This window comes from Protopterus annectens, chromosome 1.part0, assembly GCF_019279795.1.
Source record: "Protopterus annectens isolate FY-2018-M chromosome 1.part0, PAN1.0, whole genome shotgun sequence".
NCBI lineage: Eukaryota > Metazoa > Chordata > Ceratodontiformes > Protopteridae > Protopterus > Protopterus annectens.
The window spans coordinates 739,243,439-739,269,570 of NC_056725.1; positions in this window are offsets into that span (position 1 = coordinate 739,243,439).

Sequence of the window (26,132 nt, forward strand, 5' to 3'; positions counted from 1 at the left end):
TGATTAAATGTGGATATGATAAGAATAGAAGCAAAGAATATGTTAAAAGAATATATACAAAAGTTATTTTATGTTATATTGGTTATATGGAATAAAGGAATAAATTATATTATGTTTAATGGTAAATGGATTTTAGCAACAATTTTAAGTAAAATCAGATGGTGGTTTTAGGAAAAGGTATGAAAAGAAACAGGTGAAATCTCTCCAGAAACTCTCCGGAAGCCTGAAACAAGTCACTCAAAACGTCAGAGACAATAAAAGAAAACGTTTATTTTAAGCTCAACACAAGCTTTTCGTCAGTTTGACAAACCAACTTCTTCAGAACAGATAGGTTCATAGGTTCATAGGTTGGTACTGGGCTATCTGCCCGAAGGCATATATTAGCCCAGCCACGTTGTGCAGTATTTACCACCCCTTTAGTAGTTCCCTAGACCCTTGTACTAGCAGCTAGTACCCTTGACCCCTATCTAGTAGTGCTAACAATATACCCCCTGTTATATCCTAAGCCTTCCTCTCACATGATTACAAACAAATATATTAAAATTCAAAAAATGCATTGCTATGTTAAAAACTATGCAAAACGATAAAATAAAACGCCCTATATACAATTTGAATGCACCAAATCAACCTAGACTGAAAAGTCAATTAAAATACATTAAAATATGAAACATGCTGTCACAAAACATTTCCTGTATGCAACTGCAAGGTTTAAAGCATATGACATATAGCATAAATTACTACGTATTCTTATTTTGCTGTATCAAGCTACACCATTTTAGTTAATAATAACCTAATCCCCCAACCACCTACATGGTCTTGAAACTCCTATGAGGATATTACCTCTGTCTATTTGATAAACTTGTATCCAAAAATTACAGTATATATATATATATATATATATATATATATATATATATATATATATATATATATGATTGGGGTTTGGTATAATGGTTAGGGTGATTGACTCACATGCACAAAGTCCAGTGTTTGAGTCTGACCTTGGGAAAGGAAATTGGCTAGGCTTAGAATGGCCTATTAAGAAAGTTACCCTAGTAATTAGCTATAAGCCTATAAAACCATGAATTTATGGAAAATGAAAATTTTAGAATGCTTTCTATAAATGTGAATCAAATTAATAATATAGTAAGAAGAATAGGAATTCTGGGGTGGTGCAATACATGTGAAGTAGATTTGATTATATTACAGGACACATGATTTTTAACAAATGAAAGATCACAAACAGAGAAACTATGAGGAAGAAAGATAATCTGGAATTTTGGAAATGACAGAGATTCTGGAATAGCTAAATTTTGTAGCACGACAGTAAGTATGTTAGATGTAACTTTAGCAAAAATTGGAAGATTAACCATTGTGATTTAAAAAGGAAAGAACAAGTATATAGAATTGTAACGTGCATTTACTAATTTTAAAAAATGGGAAAGCTTATTTCATCAGATTTTAGACTATGTATTGATAAATATAAATATAATAACAGGAGGCAATTATGATTTAAGAAGCAAGCATAAAAAGAAAGGAAATATGTAAGAAAAATGTTAGATGTTATAAGATGTAATAAGTTAAAACTCTGGGAGAAAAATTCATGGATTTACAAAAGAGGTATGTATAGAACTGAAATAGATTATTTTATAGTATCAGAAGATTTAGTTATAGGAGAAGGGGGTAGTTGAAACAGGATTTCCTGATCATCTTGCATGGCTAGAGATAAAGGAAAACAAAGAATATATAAAAAATAGGCAAAGGAATAAAAAGGATAAATGAGAAAGCATGGAATGAAGAAAGGGATTAGTAATACAGTTATGTAAAGATCATATTACTGTGAGAACATTTTATAATATGAATGGTGGATGACATTTAAGGAAAAAATACAAAAAAAGTTTTTACAGTGGCACTATGATGTGAGAAAAGTACAGAAAGAATATACTGATGCATTGGAAGATTTAGAACATAATGACAGAAAGTACTTTGACAAAGAAAAATAATTATATGAAAGAAATCAAGAAAAAAATACAAAGACTGTTATATAAGCAAAGATATATCTTACAAGGAAAAAGAGAAGCATTTAGCTACTTAAAGGAAGATAGTAGTGTAATGAGATAAATAAAAATTAAAAGGAGAAATAGAAAGAACTCAGGAAAAGATTATGAATAGTGTAGTACAATATGTACAAGAAATGCTTAAAGAAAAAAGAAGGTAGTAAAAACATGGAAGGTAAAAAAGTTAACAGAAAAAGATAATAAAGAGTTAGAAATGGAGATTACTTTAAATGAGCTAGATAAAGTATTACAACAAATAAATATAGATTTGGCTGCAGGACCAGATGGAATAGGGTAAGAAATATATAAAATTTTATGGGATTGGCAAAAAAAAAATAAAGATTTTGTATGAATAGTTAAATGAAGGTTTTGTGTATAAGGAGTTATGTAGTGGAATACTTAAATTAATATGGAAGAAGGAAGGTAGAAGACAAAAAAATAGGAGACTGATAGTATTGAGTAATAATGATTATAAGACCTTTATGAAAATAATACAAAAGAGATTTGAAACTAAAATGGAAAATATTATGAAAGATAGCATATATAGTATAAAGGGGAAATGTTACGAATTATTAATGATAGAGAAATTGTGGATGATATTATGAACAGAAAAGACGTGCAAATTATGATAGGAGACCCTAATAAGGCATTTGATACAATCAGACATGAAATCTTAAGGGTAATAATGAAAGAATATAATATAAGTGAGAAAGTTAGGAAATCATGTATGTAAGCATGTGGTAATAATAACGTGCAAATACTTGTAAATGTCTGGTTAAATCAAGAGGTACATATGAAGAGTAGTGCAAGACAGGGATGTCCAGTAAATTGTATACTCTTTGCATTAGTTATGAATGTGAAAGTATGTGAAATACATTACAAAATGAAATAGATGAGGCATATAACACATGAAGGGTTAATAATTACAGTTATGTTAGCATATGCAGATGACATTATAATAATTGCAAAAAACAAAAATTGGATACAAGAAGTAATAATTTGAACAAATGAGTGCCTAGAGATGATAGGGATGGTTTTAAATAAAGAGAAAAGTAAAGATTTGGGGTATATATTTTACAATTAATGTAATTTCTATGTTGGGTATAAGATTTGGAATAAAGATGCAAGTAGAATTCAATGGGGGGAACAAAAAAAAAACAGAAAAATAAAACAAACCTGTCTTTCATGGAGAGCATATAAATTATTATTCAGAAAAAAAGGCTTATTTGATACATTCAGTACAGATGGGAAAATAGCATACTTAACTAGTGTATTTATGTTACCAACAGTATTTGAAAAGGAATTATTGCAGCTATCTAGATTAAACCCAGCAAAAAAAGGAGTTTTGTATGTAAATAAAAAAGAAGGAATTTTAGGGTTAATTAACCCAGTGGCATATGCTGCATCATTAAATTTGTACAAAGTGTAAAAGTGGATAAATGAAAAAGATGAGAGATTAGTAGTAAAACTGTATGAACATAAGTATAATAACTTTTGGGGTAAGATAAAAAAGAGTAAAAGAGAAAAGGAGTGATTAAATGAGAAAATAAAATGTTACTAAGAACAAATATGTTTGTGGAAAATAAAAACTGAAGATCTAGGAATAAGAAAGACAAGTATAGTATTAGAATGGAATGATAACACATTACTATGTAAAACCATGGGAAAATGTAACAGATAAAAAAAAATTAAGCCTATGAAAATATGAAGCAAATGATGTAATCAGAATATAGAATCTCATTTTTTTTGAGGAGACTGGTAATAAATTGCCATTTAAAGGAAATATGCTATATTAGAAGAAAAATGCTAGAATATATTTAGACTGTCAAGAAGAAGAAAGTACAGAATGTATGTTTTTGAAATGTAAAAGTGTAAAAAAGTTATGGGGAAAAATGTAAAGAAGATTTTTTGAAGTTATAAAAGAAGTGGATAAAATAAACATTGATATGATTAAATGTGGATATGATAAGAATAGAAGCAAAGAATATGTTAAAAGAATATATACAAAAGTTATTTTATGTTATATTGGTTATATGGAATAAAGGAATAAATTATATTATGTTTAATGGTAAATGGATTTTAGCAACAATTTTAAGTAAAATCAGATGGTGGTTTTAGAAAAAGGTATGAAAAGAAACAGGTGAAATCTCTCCAGAAATTCTCCGGAAGCCTGAAACAAGTCACTCAAAACGTCAGAGACAATAAAAGAAAACGTTTATTTTTAAGCTCAACACAAGCTTTTTGTCAGTTTGACAAACCAACTTCTTCAGAACAGATAGGTTCATAGGTTCATAGGTTGGTACTGGGCTATCTGCCCGAAGGCATATATTAGCCCAGCCACGTTGTGCAGTATTTACCACCCCTTTAGTAGTTCCCTAGACCCTTGTACTAGCAGCTAGTACCCTTGACCCCTATCTAGTAGTGCTAACAATATACCCCCTGTTATATCCTAAGCCTTCCTCTCACATGATTACAAACAAATATATTAAAATTCAAAAAATGCATTGCTATGTTAAAAACTATGCAAAACGATAAAATAAAACGCCCTATATACAATTTGAATGCACCAAATCAACCTAGACTGAAAAGTCAATTAAATACATTAAAATATGAAACATGCTGTCACAAAACATTTCCTGTATGCAACTGCTAGGTTTAAAGCATATGACATATAGCATAAATTACTACGTATTCTTATTTTGCTGTATCAAGCTACACCATTTTAGTTAATAATAACCTAATCTCCCAACCACCTACATGGTCTTGAAACTCCTATGAGGATATTACCTCTGTCTATTTGATAAACTTGTATCCAAAAATTACAGTATATATATATATATATATATATATATATATATATATATATATATATATATATATATATATATATATATATATATATATATATATATATATATATATATATATATATATATATATATATATATATATATATATATATATATATATATATATATATATATATATATATATATATATATATATATATATATATATATATATATATATATATATATATATATATACACACATATATATATATATATATATATATATATATACACACACACATATATATATATATATATATATATATGTGTCAGAAAAATACAGCTGAAACTATTGTATACATACTTCAAGTATTTAAATGGACACTTATGGACCAATTGTATCATCTGTTTAAACTTTTGAGTTTCAACAGACATGTGATTGATGACATACCATTAATGCCTGGATAATGGCAAGCATCCAATCTTAGCTGCAAACTAATTCCCTGCCTTCCAGAATGAGTGAGTCCGGCTCCCACCCTCCCATCTGACTGAACTTGGTCTATTACTTGGAATAAAAATTCATGTTGTGGGTTCTCTATAATATGTTTTGCCAAAGCGTTCTCCATCGTGCCCTTTTTTATAGCGTACAAATGTTCATACATATGCTCTTGGAGTTTTCTATCTGTTTTCCCAACATAGAAAGCCGGGCATTGGGAACACTTGGCCAAATAAACCACTTGAGAACTAATACAATTAAATCTACCCTGTATCCCATACTTTGTACCCCTAACTTCAAAAGTGGAACCCGCGGTGACGGCACATATTTCATTTATACATACCCACTCTAAATTTTGAAACCTTAGATTTCCTCTTGAGGATGTTTTTAAGATTGTAACCCCTTTTGAATACAATCCTCAGATATCCCACTAGTTTCTTCCGAGTGGATCCATCCTGTGTTACCAAATTCCAATTTTTCTGGATGATAGAAATAATTTCATTCACATCCATACTATATGTCAAGATGAAACCACAAGGATTGGGTTCCCTTTTGACTGGCCTAGATCTATAATTGCCCTGGGGTACACTAATCTGAGTGAGAATAGATACGTAAAAACCTGTCTCCCTCTTACTCCGTACCTCCAATATAAGTTCAGAAATAAGGTCTACTGGTTCTCTAATAATAATAATAATCATCTAATAATGTCCTCTGTTGAGAAAAAGACTTCTCATGAAATTACATTCTTCCAAGAAATCACTGTCCTTAATCACCATCCTTGCAGCTCTAACCAGTTGACCTTTAATAATGGACCTCTTCTGTGAATAGGGGTGACTACTGCTGAACTGCAAGTAACTGTTGGAATAAGTTTCCTTCCGATGTATTCTGGCTGTGAAATGACTGTTAACTTTGTCTTTCATCAGGTCTACACCTAAATATGAGATCCAGTCCAAGGCAAAACACGAAGTGAACTTGAGAAACCCAGTTGAGAATTGAAAAAGTCTATTAGTGAATTGGCCACTTCCTCATTTCCTTTGAGGATGATAAAAATATCATCCAGAAAATGGGTGTATATCAACACCTTGTCTTGAATGAAAGGGTTGACCAATACATTCTCCCTTTCCCAAAAAGCCATGACTAAATTGGCCACACTAGCCCCACATGGAGACCCCATGGGTACACCTATCTTCTGAAGGAAATATCTTTTGTTGAATGTCATGTAATTGCAAGACAAAATAATTTCTAGCATTTCACTAACCAATTAAATCTCCTCAGCTGGAGCTTCCTTAGAAATCGTCATGGCTGCAATCCAATCCAAAGCCACTGAATGGGGAATAGAGGAATACAAATCCTTCACATCTATAGTCAAAAAATTACTATCTACACTGTAAGGAACTTTATTAACCCTTGATAAAAAAGACCAGTAATCTTTAGATATTTGAGACTCACTCACCACATATTTCTTCAAGATTGTATCCACCACTTTAGCACTTGCATAGGTGATACTACCCCTGGCATTAATCAGAGGATGCATGGGAGGGTCCATAGGGTTCTTATGAATTTTGGGAGACCCAGATATTATTGGAACTCTTGGAGCTGGTAAGGACATGAAGTTAAATAAATCTGAATCTAGTGAATTGTTAATAAACATGTCATTAAAATATGAAGATATCCTAGACAGACCTATATTCAATTCATTTCTGGACACTTCTATGTATGTCCTCCATTCTCTTCATGTAATCCGCTTCATTCCACTACCAACCCCCCTCCCTTATCAGGTTGCATAACCCTGACTGGTGAATCTAATAAGGACCTCTCCTCCTTGCTAGTGTTGAATTTAGATATTTCCTTCAGTAAAGGCTGACTCAACAAATGACATATGTCAAGTTCACAGATCTGCTCAAATAATTCCAATGAGGGATTCAATGGTGGATTATAAGTACTGGAAACAAAAAATCACCCTTATCCCTCGTTAAATAACCTAAAAGAAGCTGTAAATTTAGTTTTCTAACAAATAGTTTCAATTCTATTACAGTTTTGGCCAAGTCTGCCCATTTGGAAGGCACAAAAGAAAGCCCTTTTGCTAGTAATTCCACTAGCTCACTAGTGAAAACAAAATCAGAAAAGTTATAAATTTTAAAGTCCAAGCCAATGTTCATGATAATGTCACATGAACTCGTAGAAGCTTGACCATTGACAATATTGATCAGGTCTAGTTCCTCCTGTTCCTTGACCTGTTCCTGGGCTTACGGCCTTGATGTGAGGATTGGGCCTAGGCTGTGTTCTGAAAATTTGAACCCTCCACCTCCTGAGTAGGGTTATTTGACCTGTACTGAGAAGCCAACCGTTCACTCCATCGGACCGGTTCATTCGGATCTATAGAATCCACGTGTGAGTTCTCTAAACTGCTGGTTCTCGATCCTGTTCCTGAACCAGCTACATTAGGTCCATCTGGTTGGCGTGTAGTAAAAGCCAAAAAATTCCCTTGGGATGTAGGAGGCTTCAGGTAAGCAAAACCCTCTTTGTAAGCCTTTATATCCCTGTGTAATTTTTTTTAAATTTTATTAGATGTGGTTTTAAATATGTACTGAACTATGCTGCTGAAAGTCCGTTCATAATCGAACCGGTACCGATGAAAATTTAAATAATTTCTTATCTCCCCATCCAGCTTGTTAATTTCAATAATCAAGCCGTCAGCAGCCAATTGATAATGTTTGCTCATCAAATTCAAAAGTTCAAAACCATGTCTGTCGAACAATTGAATTAAATCCATGTGGAAGGCTGATCCCTCTTTTAGAAAAAGGAGTAGGGTCTAACAGGGATGAAAATGTAGTATGATTTTGTAAACAGATTTATATATATATATATATATATATATATATATATATATATGTGTGTGTGTGTGTGTGTGTGTGTGTGTGTCTGTATATATATATATATATATATATATATATATACATACATACATACACACACCTATTAATATTTGTAAATATGTAAATATTTTATAAATAAGAGCTATTTTTGTATATAAAGGACCCAACTTGAAGCTAATACAGTCACTGAGTACATGTGCACGTCTCATTCCTAGCACAGGAGAAGGAGTAAGCAGTGCTTTTGAGGATCCAGAGAGCTTATTTTTTTGTGGCCTTTTTTTGTGGAATTTCAAACAGAAGAATTAAGCAAGGGTTGTTATATTACAACCCTCCAGTCAGGAGGGTTGTGGAATTATATATTGCAGGAGGTGACTTTACAGAGTAAAGTGGAGAGTAGAAGAACTGTTTTATTAGGAGCCTATGGACAATATTGAAAAAGAAGATGCAGATGCAATGTTGGGCTTAAGAAAAAAGGAGCAAGCAGAAATAAAAAAGTACATGCAGTAGTAGTAGCAGATGGAGGAGAGAGGCAGGACAGCAGGGAAAAAGCATTTCAAAGAAAAATATAGACTAAAAATCCAAAGTAAGACAGAAAAAAGAACTGGACAGGAATGATATTTCAGACAATGTTATTGAACCTTTGCAAGTAGGAGCCCTGTTATTGAAGCAGCAGCAGCTTGTCATGGATCCTAGTTGCATGGTATGTTGCCTATGCGCTTCAGCAAAATATAGTGATTCATAGAAATATGTAGATGTATTCCTTATTTGCATACACATCACAAAAAACTGCTATTTAATTGAGGTTTAATGGGTAGTCCACCATTTTAAATGCCAAACAAATCAACAAAAAAGGAGCTTCAGCCAGATTCTTTCAGCAGAGAAGTAGTATCTTGAGGAGACATAGCCATAAGAAGTTACACAAAGATCCTTGGTACACTTCTGGTATGATGCCAGCCCTTGCCTGGGAATAATGTAGGGGCACATGCAGTATATTAATCTGCACTATTATTTGCTTGCAGTGTATACTTGCGTGAAGCCCATATATAAAACCTATAGCTGCATATCCACCCTGTAGGTGATGAAAGACAGCCCACTATCAGGACTGCCTATTCCTAAAGTAACTTACATGTCTTATATATATGTTCTGTGAGCTTATGCTGTGTGAAAAACTGGTTTTATATCAATATCATACCACACAAAAATCCACTGCCATGTTTTATCACATTGGTGTCCCCAACAAATATAGTCAGTGAAACATATCCTTTAACCGGTTTATTCCTGAGTGGCAGCCACCTTAGCTAAACACATGCACTGTCCATCCCTTCCAGTAATCTAGGCTATCAGTGGTGACCCCGCTGTTCATTGCAACATACATCTATTACACTTACTCTGCTGCTATCCATGTCCACAACAATACTGTTGTGAATACTTATGGCACCCCACTGCCTGTAATCAGTAGTTGTTGTCCCCCAAAGTCACAAGCTTGCAGTTATGTATCTTATCTCCAATAGTGTTGCCATGTACTCCAGAGGGAGTAAATGGTAGAGGCTGGACCAATTCAACTGATCTAGTATGATATCCTGTTACAGGCACTCAGGATCTAAGGGCACTGTGTGCTAGGGGGAGGAGTTTCTCACCAGCCACTCTGGGGTCATGTCTGGGGAACAGTAATCCACAACACAGCAGTTTTGGAGGCTTATCACCAACAGTGCAAGGCATGCTATTGGAGGTAAGATATTCCCCTGGCAAGCTTAAATGATGATGAGGAATTATTAGTATCCCCACATGGAGATGATGAAGGCAAGGATACCATACCTGGAGGAGGGGACACAGGTTCTGGGAGTGCACAAGTCTCATGAATCTCAAAGGAAGATCCACCAGATTGGTCAGCATAATGCATTTATCATGCACTCTATTTTGGTAGGACACAAATACAACTATATATGCTTTCCATAGGTACTTCAGGTATGCAGCCGCACAGAACTGGCAGTGGAGGTATGCATCCATTCTATATATAAATAGCATACTATTTCCATAGTGTGTCTGACTGTTTGCATGAATAACATGCAGAAGGAGTGATCAGACTTGCTCTGCTATGTCTTGTGTTGTACATTCACAGCACAGACCACTGCTAAGGTGACACCTGCGGAGGTTACTGATGTCAGCATGTATGCATTGTCTGACTATGATGAAAGACACATATTAAGTCACATTTATATGACATAGAGGCACTGCTTGTCTCCCTACTGGGTGGTCCTCCACCCCCTTGTTCAGGGCAAATGTATTGCCTTGACCATTCTTGAACTAGCTTTTGCACAGTCATAGCACTCACCCTCCCTTGGGGGGGGGCTCCACATAACCAAGAGTACCACCAAGGCTCTCCATGTAGTTGCAGCAATAAAAGAGTGCACTCTCTCTCCAGTGTGGGCACACCCACAATATGACAGCCTAGCAAGAGTCCTAATTGCCTAAATGTGTCATAACCAGTTCTTGATATGGGGGAAGCCTTAAGGTTCAATCAGCAGATGCACAGGCTGTCATCTGGGCACAAGCTGTTACTACCCATGCTGCCATGGCTATGACTGGTATAGTGTATGACTCATGAGGATGTCACCCATTGCTGCCAATGCCTTGTAGAGTGCATAGAGCTCAGGAATGATGCTTGAGAGAACTGATGTAACCAATGAGGTCTATGATGGTATATGTTCCTACCATATTAGCTTCCATGCAATGGATAAAAAATGCAACAATAACTAATTTTTCTAGATGGTTGTCCATGATCATGGGTGGGTACATTCATGATATAGTCACATCACAGGGTTCACAGTCTGCTCCTGCAGTTCTAGGGATCTGTCACTTGCCCACATCATGTTGTGAGTAGCAATGACTACCAACCTCTGGGGTAGTGTCATGTCTCTACAGGTCCCGTTCCCACAGCAATATAACATCTTTGTCACAGTGGTCAGTGGATCAGTCAAACAAAGCTAGTGTAGTGGCCCTAGATCACTATTATAAAATGGTACCACTTTCCAATCACATTCCTGTAGTCTTACCCTCTCCTAGACATGGTGCCATAGTACCATCCTTCTTCCATGTCATTTGACAACTTTGTCTTTGACACAGATATGACATTGCCAAAAGATCACATTTCTGCTTCCAGTGACATAACCCACTCCCAAGTTGTGATGTTAGCCACTTATTATTGTGTCCCTTGAGTGGTGTATGTGGTGATGCCTGATTCAAAGTGTGACACTCCCATGTGCTGCTCAGCATAGCCATTAACTAATACTGCATTTGTCATGTTTTTTTTTTACATGTGACACTGTAGTGTCACTATATGCTTATTATGGGCCCATAGATCTTGACTTGACATCTGTGAGGCTACGAAGTGGCTGCTACATGCTGCCGCTCAACCTCACTATCATCTCTGGATGTTGTTGCTATGCTGGCAGTGATCTGGGCTGCTGCAACAGTTCCAACACTTCCTTTGACAGTTGTCTGGTCTGTATAATTGCTGGTAATCATATTATACAACATGCAACAAGCATAATGCAGATGGTGCCAGGTGAATATTGCAGAGCTCTTCCAGACGTATCCAGGCAGCTGAACTGTGTCTTCAGCAGGCTGAACTTAAGCAATGTGATGTTTTTGGTTTGCATGTGACAGTGTTATGCTGCTGTCAAGGAGTGTTATGTTAGTTCTTTATGGGTGTAGTTAAACAGGATTCCAGTGGGTATCCTGCATCCCCTAAAATGCAATGTGAATATATGCACCCTGTCGCTTTCTCTCTCTCTCTCTCTCTCTCTATATATATATATATATATATATATTTATGTGTGTGTGTGTTTGTGTGTGTATGTGTGTGTGTGTGTGTGTGTGTGTGTGTGTGTGTGTGTGTGTGTGTGTGTGTGTGTGTGTGTGTGTGTGTTTTAGTGAGTTTCCTGCAGTGACTCTACTTGCCAACTTGGCAACTCTTTGGAATTTCCAATATTCAGGAAAGGATGATATACATGACTTGTCTACCATATGTGATAAAAAAACTGGCACTGCCAGACTGCTGTGCAATGGCAATCAACCCACATGTGTTGTACGCTACCTATAGTTATTGGAAATGCATCCCCTCCTACTGACATAATGCTATCCACTGCACTACTTGAGGCCTTTATTGCAACATGTGCATAATCTATAGCATCCAGTAATCTGGGGAGGCAGGCAAGGTTATTGAAGCTATGTATAAGGGTGGCTGTTTCTCCCAGTGTGATGGAGAAACCTATATATTCATCCACATATTGAAGCAGTGCATCAAAAATGTCTACAATATAACCAACATGTGCTCCCCTCGATTGTGTATACATATAGTAGAGTCCAGATGTATGGGAAGTCCATGCATGACTTCAGATCCTAGTTGTGGGTGATGCATGGCAACCATTACCCATGTGACATCTCTGTTCACTTAGTTACATTAGGGACCATACACTGACTGTCGCCTCCAAGGTACATATTTAAATTTATTGCAGAAGTGAGCAGCAGTGAGCATATGAAGCTGAAAGATGTATGGACTTGTCTATGTATCAGCAGGTGACATGTGAGACAGGTGTATCAGACAGGACAGTGAGTTTGCAGCTTTGACAGTGTTGTGCTGTGTTCCTACCTACACTTTAACTTGCATAGTTTTAATCTGATCAACAGATTCTAGGTTCTTAATCTGTATGTAAACTGGTATTCAGATTAGAGTTGTTAATTAATTCAATCATTTATAGAAAGTTATTTTCTACAATATTTGTTTAATACATTTGTTTTTAGTTTGCAGGTTTCAGATGGGAAATCTTACATGAGTTCCATACATTGGAGTATATATATTTTACGGATTCCACCTTTGATATAGCAACCAGCACAAGCTTACTAATAGCAGAAGTTTTAGGTGTAGAGCAACTCGTATCCCCTGTTCTAATCACATCCTCCAGTTATTATTTTCTGTGTGAATATAATTCTAAGTATTTCTAAAATGGAGAATTTCAGTAATTTTTTTCTTGAGGATTTAGTGACAAATAGGTACTTAAAACAATGTACTACAAGTTTTATGTTTAAAATTATCATGGCATTTAAAAATGCTGTATACTGTGAAAGAGACATACTCATTTAGGGCTGCAACAGGAACTGATGGACATAATAAAATATGATGGTAAATGCACTGACAACCAATAAACATGTTGGTGTACTACTAGTAAAGTGCACAGCTTCTATCGAATGTAGATACCAAGGAACGTCCAAAGCACAACAAAACCCTCACATTCGCTGGGCAGTTGTTGAATTCTTTCAGTAATGCTTCAGTCTCTTTATAATTTTGCTGCTCTCTTTTAAAGCTCATGAACTATTGAGATAGACTCATTGATGCCGGGAAATGTTCCTTGGTGTCTACATTTGGTAGACGCTGTGCACTTTTCTTCTAGTGATGGTGAATGCCCTTAGTACTTTATAGTTAATAAACCAACAGTACTTAAAAAGATGATAGTAGTCCTACAGTCAACATTAGTAAGGAAAATAATGACATTGATACTCCTGCCGGAGGCAGTATTGTCAAAACACTATTAAACATCCTGTGGTCACTGGTCATAGGATTGAGTTTAGCAATGTTCTGCCCCCCTTTCAGTGACTTAACTAGTGCGACTATCAATAGTACTGAAATTCATTCATTTTCCATAAATCCATCTTCTGGTTATAGTACATAAAAATTGTCAAGTTATCTTCTCCTGAAAATGGTACTTGTAATAGAAGCGTTCCAGGATAACAAACCTTCAAAAACAAACAAACAAAAAAAAACAAACAAAATAAAAAAAAAAACAGACGTCACAACTGCCAACTTGCAGAAATGGTAATGGAATTTCAATAATAGGGTTAATACTTACAAAAGAATGTTGGTAACTTGACTAATAACTTAATTGCACTAAAATCTTTTTCTAATATATATTAATAATAGTTTTGTATCTCTTTAAAAAATTCAAAATTCTGTGTTACTGTTGGATACAAAATTTCTGTGATGCTGGAAGTCATGAATGAGCCACAATCCATATAAAAGTCAAATACTTCTGGAAGACCTCACCCTTAGTAGTACTGGTATGCAATATATTATTATTTGATTGTGATATAACTTTCTGCGAACTCCTGTCTTTTCGACTGTAAACCTTTATAAGTCAAAAATAGCAGTTAAGTACAGTTTTCAGGAATTTGGAATGTTTGCTCTTTAGGTGAAACATATGGAAATAACACATTCCTTCCAAAGTATAATTTGCAGCTGTCTGAAAATTCAGGCATTGCTTACTTCAAAAATTATTTGGGCACAATCTTTTTGTTCAAGAAACTGAACTGACAATTAATGCTAGAAACCTTAAGAAGAAAAAATATGCTGAATTTTATATACACTTATATGTATTTCCAATGCTGTGATCTCTCAAGTGGTAGTGCAATTTTAAGACATACTCTAGTGGTGGTGTTGGTGATGATGTGTCTTTATTTATCAAAGAAATATTTCATTCAGGAATCTCTCATAACTTGTCTATCTCAGAAATCATACAAGTTATTGGTAGGATCAGCACTTCATTATTTATTATAGCTCGTAGTTATAGGACCCCAAGTCTTAACATAGAGGTTCATGTATAATTTCTGATTAATTTAATTGGGAACTCCCAGGATCTGTGTCATGCAGTTTTAATGATTTCAGTTACCATGGCATAGATTATTTAATTTTTCTAGGACTCTTAGATAACTTATTTAGAGGTGCAATTGGAATAATGGCTAATGTCTTTTCCTTCAAGGTAGAAGATTTGACCTTGACCTCCAGTCATTGCATGTGTGGAGTTTGTATGTTCTCCTTGTGTCTCTGTGTGGTACCTTCCAAAAGCATGGTGGGTGTTTCTAACTCAAACTCATCCAAGAAGGGAGTTGTGGTTAGCAGCACAGACTCTACAAGGTGCGTATCAGGGGGAAAAGTTGTATAGACCAATCACTTTGGGTATCAGCTGTGGTACACAATGTCCTTTAGGTAGAAGAACATGGATCACAGACTGTGCACCACATCAGGGCTAGCCACTTGATGGTGTAAAAACTGGCTGCAGGTGATTTGGTCACATTGACTAATGTTGCCAAAAATGGGAATGGGTATTTGCTAGTGATAAGTAGAGGGAGGAGCTGGCTTACTCTGGCCTATGCTAGGGATCCATGCTAATGGTGGTGGTGGGGTTCATGTGCTTCTATTGGCCTGTGTGTGTGTGCCTGCCACAAAGCCTAGCAGCCTTGGGTTAATAGGCTGCTTGTCACCCAGTTACCCAGCTTGGATTACCTGCAATAGATCTATTGAGCTAAAGCTGAACATAAAACCAGTCTAGCTGCCAAACATAACTGAAGGATTGACTCTGTATATACTCACTGATAGGATGCATCTTGGAAGTGGATGACATGAAGGTAAAGAGGAGGCTGGGCATCCTCTGTACCCAAGAGACAACATGGAAGGGCAGTGCAGTAAAGCCACATGCTTGAGATTCAGAGTCAACTACTCAGGGGGAGGACAGGTTAGAAATGTTGTGAGAATGTTGGTGAGTGAGAGACTTCAGAAAACAGGGGTGTCATTAGAATTAGTGACAGATTCATAGCAATCAAACTACATTATAAGGATATGGCCTATGCTTCACACTAGGGTTGTGATAGTGAGGAAAAGTGAGCATTCAGGCAGCAGTTGCAGGACCTAAAGCAGGATAGCATGAGTTTGTGTTGATAATGGGAGATCTGAATGCACATATCAGGAGAAACAGAACAGGATATGAGGACTGCTTGGCCACACGGGTGGAGCAATAGGAATAAAGGAGAGGCCATTCTAAACTTTTGGCTGGCAAATGGCTTGATGTTGGGCAACAAATAGTTTAGCAAGGCAGTCAGAAGAACATATACAAGAGTGGCAAACATGCAACTCAGGTAGACTTCCTCCTAGTCAGGAAAGGGCACTGGGGTAGAATTAGTGATTGCAAAGTCATCCCTCACTGAAACGGTTGATCCACATTTGGCCCACAGCATAAACCACTTGTTGCCACAATTAGCTGTAAGCAATGATCAGAGAAGGCTCCACGGTCAACAGAGACTGGGCTAAAGACCTAGAAGTTGATTGGAATTAAACTATAAAAGTTCAAGGATATACTCGGGGTTCTAGGACCTCAGAAATAAGAGAAAATAAGTGGAGTTGAAGAAGAATGGCAACAGCTCAAAACAGCGTGTTCCAGGACTATAGAACAAATATGTGGCTGAGCCAGGTATTGAAATAAGGAAAGCTGTTGATAGAATGCAGAAGTCCAGGAAGTCATGAAAAGAAAGGAAAAGTGAAAAAAGGGGGGAGATACAAAAGACACACCAGGTTATGAAAGAATACTGATTAGCTAAGAAACAGCCTTAGAGAGCAGTTGTAGTAGAACAAAGCATCAGAATCACTCTGACAGCTTCTGGAAAGTATCAGGTTGCAAGGTAAAGACAGGAAGCAAGATAAAGAAGATAGTCATCAGACACCCTTTATAAGGGAGGTCATCAGCAACGTCCTGACCAGTTCACAGGACATCAAAGATGGATGGAGTATTTCCAGCAGTATCTGAATGAAGAAAAACCTACAAAAGTTGTACAGGACCCAGACACAGCCTATGATGAAATAAAAGGCAATACTAGAAGAAGTAAGAATAGAACTAAGAAAATTAACCTATGGAAATCAGCAGGCTCAGATGAGGTCACAGCAGATTTGATCAAGATGTTAGGTGAGTTAGGGGAAAAACTGGCTCCAGAGGATACTGTTAACACTATGAAAAGAAAGGCATAGTCCACATGACTGGAGAATAGGCATTCTAGTGTCAGTGTATAAGAACAAGATGAACATTCCCAACTGTGGGCAGAACAGAGGTATCAAACTCCTGTCTCACTACATGTTAGTTCTGGAGATGGTGATGGATAATTGAATATGAAGAGGAGTAGAACGTAAGATGGGACAAGAGCAGTTTAGATTCAGATCAAGATGCAGCACAACCAACCTGATGTTTGCAGGGTGACAGTTCAGAAAAAGACAGAAATGAGGAAAGAGTCCAACTGGGCATTAATAGACTTGGAGAAAGCATTTGAGAAGGTCCCAAAGAAGCTGACTTGGGCAGTTCTGTGATGGTTCAAAGTATCAGAGGTATTGGTAGAATTAGTGCAGGCTATGTACAAGGACCCAATAACAGAAGGACAAACAGCGTTTGGACTCACAGGAGGTGGTTTTAATGAGACTGTGTGTGTACCAGGGCTCAGATCTGAGCTCACTGCTGTCAGGGTTCCTATTACCTGATCGAAAGTTTAGGTTAGCGAATACCTAAACGTCGATTTGGTAATAGCAAAAGCAAAACAACGAGAACAGATGATTTAATGCAGGGAAAGAACCCCCTTGGCCGTTATACGGATTTTGCCCTTTTCCCCACTGTAGAGTGATCTTGGAGTTGGTATATTTAGTTAGGGAGTGTGGGGGGCACTTCCCCCACATTGGGGGGTGTGGGGGCAAAGCCCCCCACTTCATTTTTGTTTAAATTTTTTTTTTTTTTGCGGCCAAGGAAATTCATTCCTTACGTTAAATTGGACGTTCACTGTTTTAATTTTTCGATATTACCAGATCGATGTTTAGGTATTTGCTAACCTAAACATTCGATCAGGTAATACAGATGCGCTGTTGTTCATACTGGTGAAGGACTTTATTAACAAAGAGGTCAGAAGTGTCAGCTCAAAACGCTGCTCTATACAGATGATGTGCCATTACAGACAGACTCTGAACAAGAACATCAGTAGGGGAATAGAATGCAAAACAGAAGGCACATGGGATGAAACTAAGTACAGATAAGACAGTGGTTATGGCAGCAAATGGGGGAAATCAGAAGAAGCTGAGACTTGAGATAGAAGGCAAAATAGTGGAACAGGTTAACAGCTTCAGGTATCTGGGAGGGAGTGGTTAAGAAGAAAGTCTGAATGAAGAGGTCAAAGCTAGAATCAGAGATGTTGCAGCCAAATGGCACAGAGTATCATGTGTAGTGTGTGACAGAAGAATGCTAATGAAGCTGAAAAGTAAGGTATAAAAATGGTGGTGCTACCAGTACTACTATATAAACAGATACGGAAGGGAAAGATAAGTGATAGAATGCACAGTGTGGGTCAGATGAAGAAATGAGGACATCAGAGCAGGAGGTGAAGCATCTTCAATTGCAGGGAATGTAAACAGAGAACAAATTAATGTGGTTTGGGTACATGTGCAGAGAAGCAGAAGACATTCTGATGAAGAAGATCTAGGAGACCAGGAAGAAGGAAAGAGGAAACAAGAGCATCCAGCAAAAAGATGGATGTACTGTGTGACAGATGACCTGTAACAATAAGGCATGACTGTCAAAGAAGGTGAAGTGCAAGAGATGGTGACAGTTAACATGGCACCCTGTCTTGTAGTAAAAAGTTGGGAAAGAAGGAGTGGAAATGATAATGATGATGATGACTAGAAATCTTACAGAGCCAGCAGCTTTCATGAAAAGGCATAAGAGTAAACAGTCAGACAGCATGTCTTGGGATGTTAAAGAGAGGCCATTTTTTCTGGGAAATGCACATGCAGGCAAGGGGAGACCATAGAAACTACACAAAGACAATGACCCAAAGTCAGGATCCAACCTCATACCCTAGAGCTATGATGCATCAACATTAATGCCTACACACAAGTGATGCCCAGGGGCTGGTTACTGTACTGTTGGCAGTGTTGCTTGAGAAGTCCATTTGCCAGTCTCTGCTAGAGGTCAGCTACCCATGCCATCAGGTTTTGCAAGGTCTGAATGTGTGACTTGTGATTTTTAATTTCATTGTGAATGCCTAATTCTTTAAAGGCGGATAATATGATAAATGATTTCCTCTTACCTTCAAAATATTGTGATCCTTCAGCTGATAATAGTTTTGGGGGGGAGGGTACAGTTAAGGGACTTGCCTAGATTCACACAGTCAGCAACTGGAAACATGCTACAATGATTACAGATACTCCTGTTGAAGGAGCGAGGTATAAGTCTATTAGCCATTGTAGGTATACAGCTAAATATGGATTCTCTGACCAATGCTTGCAGCTAATTGTGGCATTATTAGGAAAATTTAACCTAGTCAGCTAATTCAAGATCAGTCTCTGAAGGCAGTCAGGGATTCTGCTGAAATGCAAGTGCTTGGTCTGGACTAAATCAATCAGTGTGTTTTGAAAATAGTGCTGTTTCCAAATTAACTGAAAAACAAGGAATGTCAAATGCTCAACATTTTGCGTATAAAAGAAATATTTGCTTTTTCCTTTGGATGAGATTTTGCTAAGTAACATGGAATATGTGCTAAGCCTGCTCCTAGCATAACTGAATCCTTTCAGACAAATATCTTTTGATAGTATTCTGATCACAGCTCATGGGTGTTCTCAGGGGAATGTTTGCAGGTTTGGGAGGCTGATCTCCAAATCTTAGATTTTTTTCCAGTTATGTGAAAAACACGTTTACATGGGTTGCTGCAAGGAGGTACTTTTCTTTACCCATTTATGCAACTAACTTAACATTAATTAGTAAAATGAGGTGCAAACATTCAGCCCTCTGTTTTTGAGTCTTTGCCTCCTCCCTCAAAAAAGTTAAGAATTGTTGATAAACTGTCCTTTCAGACTGCCTGTTTCATTTAAATTTGCATTCTGTCATACCTTTTAACAAACTGATAGGGAGACAAAGCAGAAGTACTGAGACCACTGAGTAGTCTGATATAATGTAGTACACAGAGCATTATGACTGTATTACACAGAGCATTATGACTGTATTACATAGAGCATTATGACTGTATTACATAGAGCATTATGGCATCCAGTCATAACCCGGATTTTATGTGTTGGAGTGATGTCTGTCAAGAAATTCTCCTTGAGAGAAGAATCTTAACATCCATGTTTGGAACACATAACATCCTGGGTTATGATCAGAAAGACATAATCATAATTCTTTATAGTACATGGGTTTTACCTGTTCCCATGTTCCCACGTCTACAAATGTCATTAAAAACAAAAAAAGAAAAAAAAGCAGTGTAGTAGCAAAATAGCGGATTATGATCATGTCTCCTTCTATCATAACTGGCTTATTATGGGTTTGAGACATGGATGCCATGAAATTCACCTCGAGACCGAACTTTGAGAGGTAAATATTGCCATCCATGTTGAAAACACATAATTAAAGATTATGATTTGAAGACCTGATCATAATTTTTTGAAGTGCATGGAGCTTTATCTGCTCCATGTAGTATTAGTAAAAGAAAAAATGCTAAGTGTTATATTGGCTTTCAAATCTGTAAAGCACTTACAAGCGCTGTTAGAAAGACTGCAACATACCTTATCTAGTGGTGTCAGAAAGACAGAGTAACATGTTTTATGTAAGGAAAGTCAGGGACAGATTATTGGCAGAGATAGCAGGCAGAAAGAAATTTGCTTTAATTCGGTTGCTGTTGTTTGCTGGCCAGTACAGGTAGGTTTAACTGCCCGGTGTGATACCCAGTTGTTAAGATCAGGTCTTGCACTATAGAAGGGCTTAACTGGTTTGTCTTTTTTGTGATACTGAAGTGCAATTACTGCATTTCATGTACTACAATGTTTTTCAGTTTAAAAAAAACCCTGTAACACACTAGCACTGCCACACAGAAGTCACCGAAAAAAGAGTATTGGGGAGCTAGTAAACACTTCATTCAGACTTAAAAGAAGGAAAAATGAAGTGTTTATCAGCTTCTTGCTGCTCTTAGGATGAGGCTGTTGAGCACTGTTAAGATTTGTTTTACAACTGTGATCACCTTTCTGATGTCAGAAATGCACCCACAAGCCTGTCTTTTTACCATTTTCAGAAAATAATCACAACACACCATGAACTACGTAGTTATTGTAGACAACATACATTATAAGACAGAGGTTCCCACACGAAACAATGATTCTTTTCCACTTTATTCACCACCTTGATGACATACTCATGAAGAAAAAGGGTCTGAAGGTAAAATAAATTGAAAGGATACCTTTTGTTGTATATGACAAACTGAAGAGAATGTGCATTTTGGAGTAAAGTGGACTGTCCTGAAAAGTTTTAGTTTATTTATCACAGGATCAGAGGATCATAGGAGATTACTAGGCTAATGGCCCTGGGGCCTTTACAAGCCTAGCCAAAAGTTTATCCCCCAAAAAAGAAACCTGAATCAGCACCTGTTGCCCCTGTCAATGAGGGACACAGGTGGAACCCCCAGGACAAATTTGTGGTTTCCCATCCACTCATCAAAGTTGTGCTTGAAGAGAGTCAAAGGCATACTTTGTTTGACATACATGGGGAGTCTATTCCAGAGACAGGGCAGCCTCTATGAGACAAACTGTCTCTCCAGCAGGTTTTGTTAATGTCACATATTAGATTTAAGCCTTTTGATCAGGTAATGCATGAGGTGCTAGACTTATGGATATAGAGCAGGGCCTGAGATTGCCTTGTAGATGAGACGCAGATCACCTCTGAGCAATCTGTACGATACCTAGTAGAGTGATAGTGATTTGAGCTTGTCCACATAGGCCAGGTGTTGGAGGCCATAGACTCTCTTTGTGAGGTATTCTGTGGCCTTTCCAGTTGGTGCAGGTGTTTGGAGAGGCACATACCAAACGGGGCATTGTACTCAATTACTAGCCTAATGAGGGAGGAGTACAGAGAGGTAATAACCTCCTTTTTTCTGGATTCAATCCCTTTACTTATGAGATGAACCAAGTAAAGGCTTTTCTGACCACTGCCGCTACATGATGGTCAAATGTGAGATTGTTGTCAACCTGTGTACCCAGGTATCTCACCACAGGTTGTGTGCTTAGGGGGTTGCTGTTGATGTGGTAATTGGTAAGGACCATGTTTTTGCCAAATGATATGATATTACATTTTTTTTTAGTTTAACTTAAGGCCTTGACTTTGGCATCAGTCATTTGTTGCTGTCAGACCCACTTGAAATATGTTAACATCATTTTGGGAACCAATGATAGCACCCAACTTACAGTCGTCTATAAACTTGGTCAGCCACAGGCCTTTTGTCTTTGTCTGGACCTCTGAGAAGTAGATGCCAAATAATAGGGGTCCCAGGACAGATCCCTGGGGGACACCAATAGTGACAGATCTGCTGTCAGAGGTGGTGGCACCTATTTTGACCTCATGAGTTCTATCAGTGAGTCAGTTGGCAACCCGCCTGATAAGATAGGGATTTACAACAAGTTGTGTTAGCTTTTCGATGATGCGTGAGTGGGGGATTGTGTCAAAGGCTTTGGCCAAGTAAAGGTAAGCTGTATACACTGACTTTCCCCTCATTGAGTGCCTTGGTGACAGTCTCAAATAAGCCAGCCAGGTTAAATAGGCAAGATTTGCCCTTGACGAATCCAAACTGGGTGGGATCAAGTGCTTGGAGATTGCTTATACCCTTGTTTATAATATAATAATTTGCTCCATGGCCTTACAGATCAGACTTGTCAAGCTAATGGGGCGATAGTTTCCAGGGTCAGTAGTGGCACCACCTTTGTGCAATGGGATGACAATGGCAGTTCACCACTCTGCTGGAATGAAGCCTGTACTTACGCTGTGGTTGAATAGACTGCTCAATGATGAGGCTAGTTCTTACTGGAGATGGTGCAGAATTCAGCCTAGGATGCTATCAGGTCCCATGGAAGCTGTGTTCTGTGCCTTGGATAGGGCCTTTAACACTTTATCTATTTGTTTCATTGCAGATACTTCTGAAGACTATAAATATCAAAGTTAAATAGATTTCAATTAGCACTGTTCTACAAAGAATTCTGATAACTTTCAGGAAGTACATTCCATTAATGACTTCACTGATAATATATCTCTATACTTTTTACAGCAGAGCATTAAACTTATTCATTTCTTAAAACCGGTAAGTGAAATTGGTTTCATAAACCCTGTTCAGCTATGAATAGGGCAACAAGGGCAAAGCAAAGTACAATAAATATATAGACAGTTTAAATCAGTCATCCAACACACTGCTTTATATCTTAATGTTTTCCCTGATTTTCATTCCATAATGATCCTATTTGAAGAAGGTGTTTGAAGGCTGGGTGCTTTGTGACTTTGCCTTTCTACCACCTACTGAAGTCCTTTGAATAAAGGCTCAGTACCGTATTCCTGTCAAATTCTGCACAGCATGAATGCAGTATGAAGGCCGTACACTTTATTAACACTGTAGGAATTTTTACTGCAGCCTGCAACAAACAGAGGGAGGGGGTAGAAATTATAATCAACAAGGTAATAGTTACAGCAAAAAAAAATTATTATTACCAGTCTGAAAACAGAACTTGGTCAGAAATGCTGAATAAAATATTTACAAGCCAGCAAACAGTAATTCTGTTAACAAAAAAGAATCACTATTTTGAAGGCTGATGTTTTTTAAAAGACTGCTGTTTACATAGCTAGTGTATTCTCTCTCTCTCTCTCTCTCACACACACACACACACACACACACACACACACACACACACACACACACACACACATGCACAAACACGCACACACACGCACACACACGCACACACACACACACACACACACACACACACACACACACACACACACACACACACACACACACACACACACACACAATCTCTCTTTCTCTTTATGGATTTACTTACCTGTGTTGAATGGCACAAATGTTGATGTGCATAATGTCAACACCAAATGATTGACATTATGCACATTGACACACTACAATGCATGTGCCAAACAGTAATCTCAGTGCATGCAAAATATTTACAAAAAAAGGCAAAAGAAAACATAATTTTTTGCAGGGAGCAAGCCTCCTGAACCCCTATGTGCTTGGTGCTAAGCCCCAAAACCTCAACAATTATAAATTCTAATTCCAAAACTGCACATTTCCTTGCAGAAAGGGCAAATTCCACAACCCTGAGCATCATCCAATCTATTTTTGTTTGACAGATGTTGACCATCTGTTTATTAGACTAAATTATGTCAACTAAACATGTTTACTAAAGCACCATTTGACAAAAGTAGCAGTTTCCATATCTATCTGTCTATATGTATATATATATATATATATATATATATATATATATATATATATATACATTTATAAATATGAACCCTTCACTGTCAGTATTCCAACATAATATATGGATGTTTTTCAGTCTGTGTCTAGTTTTAAATTCTTAAGTAATGGAAGTGGATAATAAATTATAAACTTATGCCTGTGTGCATCTTTAAAACTTTGACATCTGCTTTTCAGTTACAGCAACCTAACAAAAACATGCTACAAACAAGACTATTGCCTGAAGCAAGCTGGAAGTGGATTTTATTTTCTTTCTTATTTTTAGCCAAATAGCTGATTTCTTTGACTCAGCAAAGAATAATCATTTTAAAACTTCCTTTCCTGATCATTTTGAGTAGATTGCTGCTAGGAGTCAAGTGTCACATGATACCCATATGTGACCTGCATATGCAGTTTATGTGTGGCAATCACTTCTGTTTTTTTTTTATGAACATGGAAATGAGCTATAGAGGTAGAGAAATTGTGAGAGAAAGAATCACTTCCAAACTAGGCTAAATATAATGTTGCCTGTGTAGAATTACTGCTTTTCCTTAGGTGTATGGCATTGCATCCTTTTTATGGAACTTTGATTCCAGGTGGAATTCTTTTCCACCTTTGTGAAGCCCCACTTAAGATTACATTATAAAGCACACTGAATAACTAGGTTAGTAGGTTACTATACCTCATAACCGCTAGACGGCCATTGTTAAATTTGCCCACATTGCTCCACATCTATCATATGTCTGCTACAAAAATCAGCAAGGGAATGTTCATCGCCTTTTCTTATGTTGTTACATACAATGGTGGGGAAGGGACTTATGCAAAATCAATCAGACCAATGCCACATTTGTGAATTAATCCCTGTAGATGAAACATTAGTATGTCTTTAAGGTTTTTTTTTTTTGCATATATCTCATGGGTCTCCACTACAGGAGGTTTAAGATTACACAGTGAAGACTTTAGCTTTGTTGGGACTTTCTTGTAATGTTTCCTAAATGATTTGTGTGTCTAACCTTCTTTCCTTTGGTTTGGATGTTAATTGGGATAATTAGCAGTCATCCTAATTTTATGGACATCAGGCTTGTTTTAAGCTCTGTCTTTCTAAAATATGGCAGATAATCTTTATATGCTGAACTGATAAGGTTAGGAAATGGACAACAAATGATATGTCTATAGCTTGTGTTGCTTAAAGACTTCAGCAAAAAGACATAATAGGCATACAAGACTGTTGCCAAAGTCATAGGGCCGGATTCACGATGGCTTGCACGGAGTCTAAGAGTAGAGTAAGACTCCATGCAGCCATCATGTCCGACGAGCGATCCACAAACAGCCTGTAGGGGCGTGTAAGAGAGCTCCTAAAATGGCTCTTACACGGACAGGGTTTGGATATGCAAATTACCTCACTTGCAGCCGAAAGGCATGCAAATGAGGTAAATTTGCAATCCAGGAAGCACAAACCTGTCCGTGTAGGAGCTGTGTTAGCTGCAGAAATGTACTCAGTTGACAACTGAGTACCGTTCTGCAAATAGCACAATGGAGCCTTGTCAGCTCCAAATAAGGGTTGCATATGTTCTAGGAAGCATGCCAATGGCCAAATATGTGGCCACTGGCAACATACCCACATGCAAAATTAAAATAAAAATGTTTATTTTTTTTCGATGTTTAAACGTAGCGCAGCGCCACGCAAACGGGCTGCGCTGCAAAAAAACAGAAAAATAAAAATTTAAAACCCACAAACATGGGTTTAATGAAAACCATCAATTTAAAATGTAAGGGA